This window comes from Euleptes europaea, chromosome 14 (genome assembly GCF_029931775.1).
Source record: "Euleptes europaea isolate rEulEur1 chromosome 14, rEulEur1.hap1, whole genome shotgun sequence".
Taxonomy (NCBI): Eukaryota; Metazoa; Chordata; class Lepidosauria; order Squamata; family Sphaerodactylidae; genus Euleptes; species Euleptes europaea.
Genome location: NC_079325.1, coordinates 47,252,696 through 47,265,108, shown reverse-complemented (window position 1 = coordinate 47,265,108; position 12,413 = coordinate 47,252,696).

Below are 12,413 nucleotides of genomic sequence, written 5' to 3'. Positions count from 1 at the left end.
CTGCTCAAACAGAAACTCTGTTCAGATGTTCATTTTTAATGCTCCACCTAAATATAATAGGAGAGCACACTCGCCCTATTAGGGTTGCCAGCTCCAGTTGGGAAATACCTGGAGATTTTGGGGGTGGAGCCCAAGAACAGCAGGGTTTGGAGAGGGGAGAGACTTCAATGCCATAGTCTAATTGCCAAAGCAGCCATTTTACCCAGGGAAACTGATCCCTTTTGCCTGGAGATAAGTTGTAACAGCAGCAAATCTCCAGCTACCACCTGGAGGTTGGCATTCCTACCCTGGCTGCAACTGTAAGACAGGAGGAAGAATCCTGTGCCCAAATCTCATAGGCAAGTGTTCTGGCAGAGGTTGGTGTTTTTACCATCTCTGTGCCAATGATGCATGACTGTTCTAGAAGGTCACAGCACTGAGAGATGCCAAAGGAGTCTTCTCAACCTTCATTTCCTTCCACAAAGATCTGTTGATGGAGATTTGTTGAAGTGACACCTGGCTGCCCTGCATTACAGACTCTGGCGAGGAGGACAAAGGAAGGAGCTAATTGTTTCTGAAGCATTGGAGTTTAATTCAGTGTGTGTTTAATTAGAGCTGCAAATGGGAAAAAAGAATCAATTGCTTGTGGCAAAGCAGATTCCACTGGCTGCTGTCAGGGTGGAAGGAACTCAAATGACCACAACCCCACATGCTGCTTTGAACCAGGGGTGGGAGCTGTATTTAGGGATGGCCAGATTGTTCTCTTGTCGTTCCTTTATTTATTTTTTCCGAAGTCCAATCTGTGCACTCCACTCTTCCTTTATTTTAGTTCAAGTTGGAGAAAGGCAAACATTAATACTGGGATGACAGCATGCACACTTTGCCAGAGCTTTTGCTTCCTCTAGTTCATTTGTAATCTGTCCCCCACCCCCACATTATCAGTGCACATGTGTAGATGGATAAAACAATGCAAAAAAGCAAGTCTGGTGTGATCACAGCTATGATTGCCCCCACAATCATTGTGAACAGTGTCTTATCAATGTGTACATGGGCTCCCATGCAGAAGTAAAACATTGCACAAAAAAAGTAACTTGCTACAATTGTATGGAAATCAAGATTGATTCCCCCCCCCCCACTGTTTTATTAATGCATGGCTATACATTAATAGTGTGCAAAGAAAAGGCACACATCAACTGAAAAAATAGAAGCTGCTGAAAACTGTAAGGGTGTCATGTAGAAAATTCAAAACATTAAGAACATAACATAAGCACATAAGAAAAGCCATGCTGGATCAGACCAAGGTCCATCAAGCCCAGCAGTCTGTTCATACAGTGGCCAACCAGGGGGCTCTAGGAAGCCCACAAACAAGATGACTGCAGCAGCATTGCCCTGCCTGTGTTCCACAGCACCTAATATAATAGGCATGCTCCTCTGATCCTGGAGAGAATAGGTATGCATCATGACTAGTAGCCATGAATAGCTCTCTCCTCCATGAACAAGTCCACTCCCCTCTTAAAGACTTCCAAGCTGGCAGCCATCACCACATCCTGGGGCAGGGAGTTCCACAATTTTACTATGTGTTGTGTGAAGAATCTGTTTTGAATATCTCACCCTCCAGCTTCAGGAGATGACCCCACATTCTAGCATTATGAGAGAGGGAGAAAAGCTTCTCCCTGTCCACTCTCTCCATACCATGCATAATTTTATAGACCTCTATCATATCTCCCCTTAACCACCTTCTTTCCAAGCTAAACAGCCCTAACAGCACATTCCTGAATACAAGTCTTCCCTTTTCACAATGAAAAACAGATGCCCAGAGAGTAACTCTGCCAGTCTGTTTAGGAAAGATCCACAGAATCCTATAGATAAATCAACAAATTCATGGCAGCGTCAGTTTCCATGGACAGAAGTTAACTTCTTGAAGAGGGTAGTGAAGACATTTGGTATGTAATTGTATGAAAGCATTCTTTGTTGGGGGGGGGAGCAATCTACATCGCAAGGTGGGATTAAAAGATAAAAGAACACATCCTGAAAGCAGTGATAATCCTGTACTTAAATCAATCAACCAAAGTGAACAAGATTGAATCTCTAGACATCAGCAAGTACATTGCCATAGATGTGTCCAGGCATACCTAAACTTTGCTGTCTGATGTGTTCGATCTGCATAATGCTGCATGCAAAAACTTGGTCTGAATTGAGCTAACCAAAGTTCTGTTACTAGCTCCAATTAAATAGTGTAATTGTGGGAAGGAAAGAGGGCCATGGGGACTGTGGCTAGGGCTGCCATGGCCCCAGAAGGGGTGGGGAATCCACAGCCCCCAGGTCAAGTTGCCCACCATTGCTCCAAGCAGCAGGAGAAAAAAAATGAAAACCTCAAGCACCAGAAGTTCTTACTGGAAGTGATAAAGAGTAGCTCTAGGAATTGCTGGAAACTCTGTACAAGACCCAAGCAAAACCATAGAGTTTTTGGAGATTCCTAGAGCTACTTTTTGTCACTTCCTTTTTATGGGAAGTGCCACAGTGCCACACACGATGCTGTGTTTCCCCCCCCCCCTATGGACCTGTCTCCAACCCCCCCGCCAGTTGACTGGCAAACCCAGCTGTGGCTGAAACCATAAGAACACTTTCTTGGGAGTAAGCCCCATTCAATAAAATGGGACTTACTTCATTGACCTGCTTAGGCTCGATCCCTTTGTGTGGGAGAGCGGCCTGGTCCCAAACACAGGAGGGGTTTACTTAGTGAGCTGACTGACTTCAGTGTTCAGTTCCAAAGCCATGCATTGTAGAGCACAAACAGCATGATACAGGCTGATAACATGAGCTGGAGACTCACTTGCTGCTAACATCTTTTTCCGTTCCCGTTCTTTTTTGTCTGTACAAGACAAGTACTGTTTTTGAAAAGGATGGAAGAAGAGGCTTCATGAAAGATTTATCCGCAATCGGAAGTGCCAACAGCATAATTATCGTCTGGGCGCTGAATCTATTTGGCCTTCTCAAGATAAAGAAATAAATACTACACTGATTCCTGCAGGGAAAAATCCATTTCTGGCTCCAATGGAGCCAGGCATGAGCTTGCATCAGCCCTGATGCGATTCAAATAAAGCACATGGGTCCTTTGGGGCAGGTGGCTTGCGTTCAACCAGTGGGAAAACAGAAAGAAGCTCCTTACAAGCTTCTTTATAAACAGTTGTCCCAGACCCTCCAGTAGATTCCCCACTGAAATGAATGGTCCCGAACCTCTGCAACCCAAACAAACCACATGGATTTGAATCCTGAAGTGGCAATGTCCTACACTCATTTAAACAATTGCAATAACTCCTCCCCCCTCAAACCCTGGATGTCCTGAATGCGAGCAGACCTGAGGGCCAGAAGTGGGTAGCATAGTCAGATAGCAGTCCAAGGGTCAATATCAAAAGCAAAGTCCAAATGCCAAATCAGTCTATTCCAGGGTCAAGACCATAAGAACCTCAGAAACGATCAGAGGACCATGCAAACACAGGGTAGTAATAAGAAGTTGTTCCCATGTCAGCCTGGATGCCAATGTCTGCTTAAATAAACCTAAGAGAAACCAGCTGTTGCTGGTTCCTCTGACTCAGCACTCCCTGCTGGAGGGAGCTCATTATTCTCATTGCTGTCAGCCGGCAGTGCTCTTAGTAGTGCTTGTAACCCTGCACTCCTTCAACGCTCGAGTAGGAGGGTTCTGCACCTTGGCGCCACTGCTCCAGTGGCTGTGGAAGGCTGCTGCTGGACACAGGTGAGACCTCTGACCAGGGTGGTTGTAGGCACGGGGGACATTAATCTGTCTGTGCCTGCTCAGCTTGCAGCTGTTCCTCTCTTCCACTGCCTGCTGCTTCAAGGTCATCTTCAGTGGTAGAGCATCTGCTTGGAATTCAAAAGGTCCCAGGTTCAGTCCCTGCCATCTCCAGTTAAAGAGACTGGGCAAGTAGGTGATGTGAAAGACCTGTGCCTGAGGTTGAAACCCAAGATGATGGCTGCCAGGTAGCTACCTCAGTTCCAACCCACACTTAAAAACTGGATATATTTGGGGATGCAGATTCACCGTTTCGATTAATTAATAAACCCAAGTTTAACCACAATATCATAATCCTGTGTCTTTGAGGAAGGGGAAACAAAGTTCTGGCAGAATTAGCAGGAGAGGAGAAAGGGATTAGAAAAAAAAATAGATGAAGAAATTCCTATGGAAGAACATAGCTCATGTATTTCTAATAACAGGCAAATGAACGCCCCAAAACTGCTTGCATTTTTTTAGGGCATTCCCAATGTATGATCAAAAATGCTCCATGGTTATTTCTTTGAAGGGGACTCTCACAAATGTAAGCATGTATGTGCCCACCCACTTACAGATGACAACTCCTTCCTTGCCACTTCTCAGTCCAAATCCTTACCTTTCCAGAGGGAGAGAGTAACTGGATGCAGAAGATGGTTCTTTAAAGACAGAGGAGACCATCACCTGTGACATATCCTCGCGTGAGTGCCAGCATGGTGTTGTGGTTAAGAGTGGTGGTTTGGTAAGGTGGACTCTGATCTGGAGAACCGGGTTTGATTCCCCACTCTTCCACATGAGTGGTGGAGGCTAGTCTGGTGAACTAGTTTGTTTCCTTGCTCCTGCACATAAAGCCAGCTGCATGACCTTGGATTAGATAGAGCTCTCTGAGCCCCACCTACCTCACAAGGTATCTGTTGTGGGGAGGGGAAGGGAAGGTGATTGTAAGACGGTTTGATTCTTCCTTAAGTGGTAGAGAAAGTTGGCATATAAAAACCTCCTCCTCCTCCTCTTCCTCTTCGAAAATTACTGTTCCCCATCTTCCCTAACACCATTTCCAGGATTGACAGGACATCGTTTTTGCAGTCCCATGTATCAAACTAGATGGTCAGGGTGGGCTACACGGCAAGCCCCTTCAGACAGTTAATCCTCCCCCATTTGGAAAGGAAATGTTGTGGTTTGGGAGAGGCTGCGTAGATCATTGAAAGAGTTGCCAACCTCCAGGTAGTCGCTGGAGAACTCCTAGGATTACAACTGATCTCCAGCCGACAGAGATCAGTTCACCTGGAGAAAATGGCAGCTTTGGAAGGTGGATTCTATGGCAGTATGCCCCACTGAAGTCCCTCCCCTCCCTAAAACCTGCCCTCCTCAGGTTCCGCCCCAAATATCTCCAGGTATTTCCAAACCCAGAGCTGGCAACCCTAATCATTGAGGAGCAGCAGGTATTTTGTGAGCCAATTTCAAGGTTAAATGAGTCTTTGCCTGCCTCATAAATGGTGTGAGCTTTTCAAGAAGGGTATTTTCTGTTTCGTTTTTTGAATTCCTCCATTTAAAGTTTGACAGCCTTGCTGGGGTTTTTTTCTCAGTTGAAGAGAAGGCACAAAATATGCAATTTGTTGCATATTTCATGCAACAAAACATTTTTGTTTGTTTTGTTTGAAAGGGAGAGTCATTGGTAGAGCACACGTTTTGCATATACAAGGGCTTACAGCCCATTCCCGAGCTTGCAGCGGTGGGGGACGGCGTGGCCGAGGCGCTGCCGCGGCACCTCCAAAGAGACTTCCCGGCCTACTGCAAGGCTAAAAAAAAGGTCTTAAAAAAAAAATGGGTAAAAGGCCTCACTGAAAACAGCGATGCTGCACCAACAAAAACCTGGTGCAGCAACACTGTTATTGGAGGGGGCGTTCCCGGGCTGGAGGGGCTTAGGAAGTTGACTACAGTCAGCTCCATCCCTGGGAACGCCCTCCCCCCCCACACACACACCAGTGCTGCATTTCTCTTCCAGGATTTAGGTCCAGGAGAGGCTGTGGTGTTGGAGGAGCAGTTCGATGGAACTGTTTCCGCCGCCAGCGTAAGTGCCTCTTCTTCTGTGATAAGAAGATCATACTGCCTCCACTACACTTTCAGCCCAATCCTCTGGGATGGGCAGTTAGCTTCGATTTCTAATTAAGGAAAGGGTCTGTGTGACCCAAATCGGCATGCAGAAGGTCCCAGGTTCAATCTCCAGTTCAAGGGACTAGGGAAGTAGGTGATATGAAAGACCTCAGCCTGAGAACCCGGAGAGCCGCTGCTGGTCTGAGTAGACAATACTGAGTTTGATGGACCAAGGGTCTGATTCAGTATAAGGCAGCTTCATGTGTTTATGTGTATACTTGTCAGGGCCACAATGTGCAAAGGTGTCCCCATGCTCACACAAAAGAAACCTGTGTGTTTGGGGCACTTATATACTTGGGATCATTTAGCCTATGTATACCAAAGTCCAGATTCCAATCAACATTTGAAGAATAAGGGGGGGGGGACTCTTAATCAAAGGAGTTTTTTTTTAATTTTACAAACAGAAAAAGAGAGCAAATTAATCTAGAGTGAAACAGCAAGCATCCTGAGGCATTACATAATGACCATTCCTGTAACAGCTCAACCTGTTGATGGATGACCAGTTGGGATCGGTAGCAACGGACCTGACTAGTTGCCTAGAGGCCATGGTGAAGTGGTTGAGACTGAGCCAGCTGAAACTTAATCTTAGACTGAGGCCCTTTTCAGCTAAGGCCTCTGCCTGGTGGAATTCTCTGTCCAAAAAGACCAGGGCCCTGAGAGATCTGGCCCGGTTCCACAGGGCCGGCAAGAAGGAGACGTTCTGCCAGGCACATGGCTGAGGAATTTCGGCTACTCTATTACATCCACCAGTCATTGAGCAGAGCCCAACTTCTTCTATATGCTCCCCTTGGTCCCCCTCCCCACTTACTTTGTGGACGGTCTGGTATTCTCAGGAATCAACTGCTGGAGCTTACAGTGCCATTTTATTGTTATTTATTATTGTATGGAGTTTAATTTGTTTCAACTGTTCCTGATTTTAAATGTATATTTAACTTTTTTTTTTTGCCCTCCCTGAGCCCTGCTGTAGTGGGGAAGGGATATAAAACTAAATCAATAAATAATAATCCATCATTCATTTAACAGTAATTGGACTAGCCCCCTTAAACAGACTTCAGACAACCAATCCACAAAAGCAGTTTTATTGGGTAGAATAGAATAGAATAGAATAGGTTTCAGAAGCCATATTCAAAAGGACACTAGTAAGGGTCAAAGGCAAGGTACATAGTATATATGGAAGAGCAAAAGGAGATTACCGGTTACCCAGGAAATCCCCCCTCCAGGAGGCAGGAAGGAGTACTTGGCAATTCCCACAGTATGGGAATCTATGAAGACTAAACACGGGGCATAGACTGGCCTTGGACAGAATAGCACAACAGCACCTGGAAGCAGCACAATCGCACTACCGCATACCATCCTCATGGCCTGCTCCTGACACTGGGAGGGACTGTCCTAAGTGCTAGACAGCACCAGCCAAACCCCTAGTTGTCTCTGCTGTATCCTGGAGAAAGGGGACGTACTTTGGATCCTCTTGGCACAGTTCACTGGCCAGGTTTAGAGGCAGGGATGAGTTGCCCAAATGATGGCACCTGCTGGGCTGCCTTGTGCATCCCACCCTTAAAATATTAAGTATGTTAATAAATGGATGATCAAGATCAGCCATCAAAATAAACTTGTTAAACTCAACTTGGTTGTCATGTGTCCATTTGGGGGAGCAACTTAGGACAACTTCTGCTGTATGGAACTTGCCATTCTTTGTACCTAGTGCTATAGAAAGCCCTTCTCCTGTTTTAACTTCTTGAGCAATCGATAAGTAGGTAAGGCCGGGTAACAGGAACTCGCCCCTATTCTCCCAGAGAGCTTTGCAGATCTGTAGAAATCTGAACCTAGGAGTCATGCTCAGGCAGCCCATTCCTGAGTTCTGAGGCTGAAAGATCTAAGGAGGCGTGCGAGTGGCCATGCCATTTGTGCCGCCAAGACTGGCACAGACACCAGCGTTGGGATGCTTATGCCGGCCTCCCTGGAGTGGCACAGCAGTGTGGCCCTGGGACACCGGCTCGGCCTCCTGCTGGCCTCCTGACAGCAAAAGTGCTCATGTCATCATCCTGGGGGGCATTCCAGGGGGCAGAGCTGCCAGTAGACAGCTTCCTAACTCCTTCCAGCCTGGGAACTGGCTGGCGCAGCATCACTTTTCTCTATGGGGCTTTCCCCTCCTTTTTTTTTCTTTTTACATTTTCAAGCCCTTTTTCCTGCTCACGGCAGCCTCCAAACCTCTTTGGAGGCGCTGCGGCAGCGCCGCGGCCATGCCATGGCCGGGCGCTGCTGGGCTCAGGAATGAGCTGAAAACCATCACTCCCTCTGTGCTACCATGTTGGCTTCCATTTCGTACAATCTCTCTGCTTCGACTCCCTTTCCTAACCTAGCATATGATTAACCGACAGAAAAAGGTATCATTTTCAGAATGCGTAATTGATAGCCCTACGAAGGTCCCCCCCCTCCTCTGGTTCTGCTCTTAATTTACTTGGTTTATACCAACTGATGACAGAAGCCCATTGTTTTGCTGAAACATTAACTTCACAAAGTCATTCCACTCCCATCTGTGGCACTAAAATTAATGATTCCCTCGGCAACATCTGTTTAATTAACTATCGGCACCATAGAAGAGGCATCCAAATACCCCAGTGACTAAATCAGGCTCAAATTAGGGAAATACGATGTTAAATTGTATCAGAGAGAAGCAGAGATTATCCTTTTGAGCACTGACATTCATTAGCTACCAGCCACCCCATGTATCTTCATAATGAAAAAGTGTCAGCCTCTCTTCGCCATAAAGTTTTCATTTAAGGGCTGGCGGTCCTCCTGCCGCCGTGATTGGAAAGAGGAGGAGGGAGAGGCGGAGAGGGGAGAAGGCCGCGGTCAACATGCCATCATCTTCATTGATGGATCGCTTGCCGAGGAGAGCGATACAGGTAAAACGGTGCCCGGGATGAACGCTTCCTACATTGTCGTCTCGACTTTTCGGAGCCAAGCACCTGCTCCCCGCAGTCGTCATTCTCCCATCAAGATGGATAAACTCGTTGGCAGTGCCGCCACAGTGAAGAACAGCCTGTCGAGGCAAAAGCCGACAATAGCTGTCCTCGGGGGAGCGGGATGGCGGCGGACATCATTTGGAAGAAGTAGTCGGGGTGCTTTGGGACAACTCTCGAAAGCTCTTAGGGACGGCCTAAGAGTCCATTATGGCCTCGGTTGCTAATGCGGCCCCTGTGTCTGACGCTGCCCAGGCACAAACACAAATCACACAGGCTGAGTCCACAGATTTCCCACTTTAGGGGGTCTTTTCGTTGTCGTCATGGCAACAAATGCAGTGTGAAATTGCAAGTTTGCAAGACGCACAGTGTCTGTGAGCGTCTGAGCGTCGAGGGGGAAGAAAGAAATTGCAGGAGCTGAGGGAACCAGCCGAGAGGGATTACAGGCACATTCACCCTCACATGAAAATGGAAGCCCTCAAACATAATGGAGCCATTACCAGTCAGGAGCAGCGCAGATATATAGGGTTGCCAACCTCTAGGTGGTGGTGGAGATCTCCTGCTGTTACAACTGACCTTCGGGTGACAGAGATCAGTTCCCCTGGAGAAAATGGCCACTTTGGCAATTGGGCTCTATGGCATTGAAATCCCTCCCTTCTCCAAACCTCACCCTCCTCATGCTCTGCCCCAAAACATCCAGGTATTTCCCAACCTGGAGTTGACAAACTTATGGCAGGAGGTCTCCAGCTATTATAACTGATCTCCAGGTGACAGAGATTAGTTCCCCTGAAAAAAATGGCTGCTATGGCTATTGGACTCTATGGCATTGAAGTCCCTCCCCTCTCCAAACCCTACCCTCCTCAGGCTCTGCCCCAAAAACCTCCCGCTGGTTATGAAGAGGGACCTGGCAACCCTACTTGGCAGGCCCTGTTCACACCCCACTGGAAACCAAAAATGTCTATTCCCTGCCCAATTGGAGAAGGGGTGATTTTGCCTCTATAGGAAATGGAGCATGATTCTATTGGAGCAAGGCCAGGCCCAATGCCTTATGGAGCTTAGCCAATCGGACAGGGTTGCCAGCTCTGAATTGGGAAACACCTGGTGATTCTGGGGAGGATGGAGCCTGAGGAGGTTGTGGCTTGGGGAGGGGAGGGAGCAACCACAGCAACCGTAGGACCAGGAGGACTGATAAGCACTTGAACTTTCCTGAGTTGGTGTGTGGTTCTATTGCTCCTCCAGGCTTTCCTTCTTTTTCTTCCCCTTTCTCTTTCTCCTTCACCTCAGACTTTCCTGCCTTTCTTTTTGTTACCTTTCTACAATTCTTTTGCAAGGCAAGGAAGGGGATATGGTGTTTGGCTCCAACTCCTGTGGCAGCCATTTTGGGTTTGACTCTGCCTTCGGAGGCAGCTATTTTGGAGTGGCGTTCACCACCCCTTCTCAAAATCCTAAAGGAGCTCACAGTCTCAAAAAGGTTAGGGACCCCATTTAGACTTATATTATATGGATTTTATATGGTATTTTAATAGATCTATATTACTTGAATAGGTGAAAGCATAAATTAGGTCAAAACATATCTCTGTAGATTTATAAAATCTATAGTATAAGTATGTATTGCTATGTATTTTATCATATGGGCTGACTGAAAGGTTTACCACATTTAAGAGGAACTCCATAATAAGAAGAATTATAACTTCTGTATTTTGCAAGAAGATATGCCAATATGTTTAGATCCCCCCTCTTTTTCTTTTAAAGTGTGTGTATGTATGTGTGTGTGTGTGTGTGTGTATATATATATATATATATATATATATATATATATATATATATATATATATATATATATATATATATATATATATATATATATATATATATATATATATATATATATATATATATATATATATATAATAGTAGAAGGAATAGATTGTTATAGAACCGCTCCAAATAACAGCTGATAAATGTCTTGTCATACATATGAAAGATGTATGTATGGTGTGTGTGTGTTGTTTTATATTTTGTTGAATTTTTGTAATAAAAAAAGTTAGAGACCCCTGGTTTAGAGGAATACAACTGGCACATGGATTCACACAGGAATATGCGGTCTTTGAGATATAGGGGAAATCAGTGTAAGGAAACTTAAAGAGGCACAAAAATCGCAGGTTTGGATTTTCACACGAGAGAAGGAAAATCAACATAGGGATTTGGAGGTGAAACCAGCAGGGATAAGTGACTCAGAATCATCTGCACTTGCAAGTCATGCCACATATAAGCCACTGTCAATCCATGTCCAGCAAAGGGAGCCGCCGGTCTCAGCAGCCTTTGCGTTGCCATTCGTACAGCGGGAAAAAGGGAGTCTTTTATTTTGAAATCACATTAAGCATGCCACGAGTTTCCTGTCCCCTCCATAACTTATCCTGCTACAGACACTTGTAATTCCCCTGGCAGCTTTTGAATTTCATGTCACACTTTTCAGTGAAGATTGGTACATTTTCTACAAGGACTGACAGCAGAGTTCTGCCAATAACCTTGCAACACCCAGGGATTGGGAAGACTCCTTTTCTGCATGTGGAAACTTGCAAACAAACACGAGAGGTTTGGACTTCCACACATAGGGTTGCTGGAGAACTCCCACCAAGGAATACCAGGGTTGTGACACTATGGTTACCCATCTTCCCTGGCAAATGGCGGGAGCTTTCTGGGGCTGGGGGGATGCACCGTAGAAGTGTCAGGGATGCTCTAGCAATCGCCTCTGAAAACTCTATGGTTTTTTTGTGGGGGGAGTGTGCTAGAGCATCTACATCACTTCCGGAAGGGATGGGGAAGTGACGAGCGCTCCCCGCCTTCAGCTGACCCTCTTCCGCCCGCTGACTAGATGAAGGTCAGGGGGCAGCCTGGTCCATTGGTGGGAATTTGCCCACCAATACCGGGAAATCAGCGAGCCTATGCAACGCGGAGACAGGCAATGGCAAACCACCTCTGAACATCGCTTGCCTTGAAAACCCCATGGGGTCTCCATAAGTCGGCTGTGGCTTGACGGAGTGGGGAGAAAAGCTTGCTGCAAGTACCCCATTGTGGCCATCACCACTCTGGCTAGGCTGGGGCCTCCATGTTCCTCCAGCTTCCCCACAGTGATCCCACTTTTCTTCAGAGCTGTTGACCAAAAGGCAGCAATGAGATGGTGTCACACTTGACACCTGCAGCCAATTGGCCACATCTCCTGAAGCTAGCTAAGGGCCTCCATCTTGTTTAGCTGTCTGCCCCTGGCCTGAGGATTGTTTTATCCACAATATTTTAGATTGCTCAGTTTTATGCACTTTTACTCTTTTTTTTATTGACATGTTTTATTGTATTTTATTGTATGCTATTTTATTTGCTTAACTGCTGTTTGATGCATTTTCTGTCTGCTGTTTTAGCTCCGAGACACCTTGACCAGGTATGGAGAGATGGCACACAGATCTTCTATATAATCAGATAGATGTCATTTGAGAAGGCCTCCTTTGCCTGTAGCAATTTGGTCACCTTCCATCTGG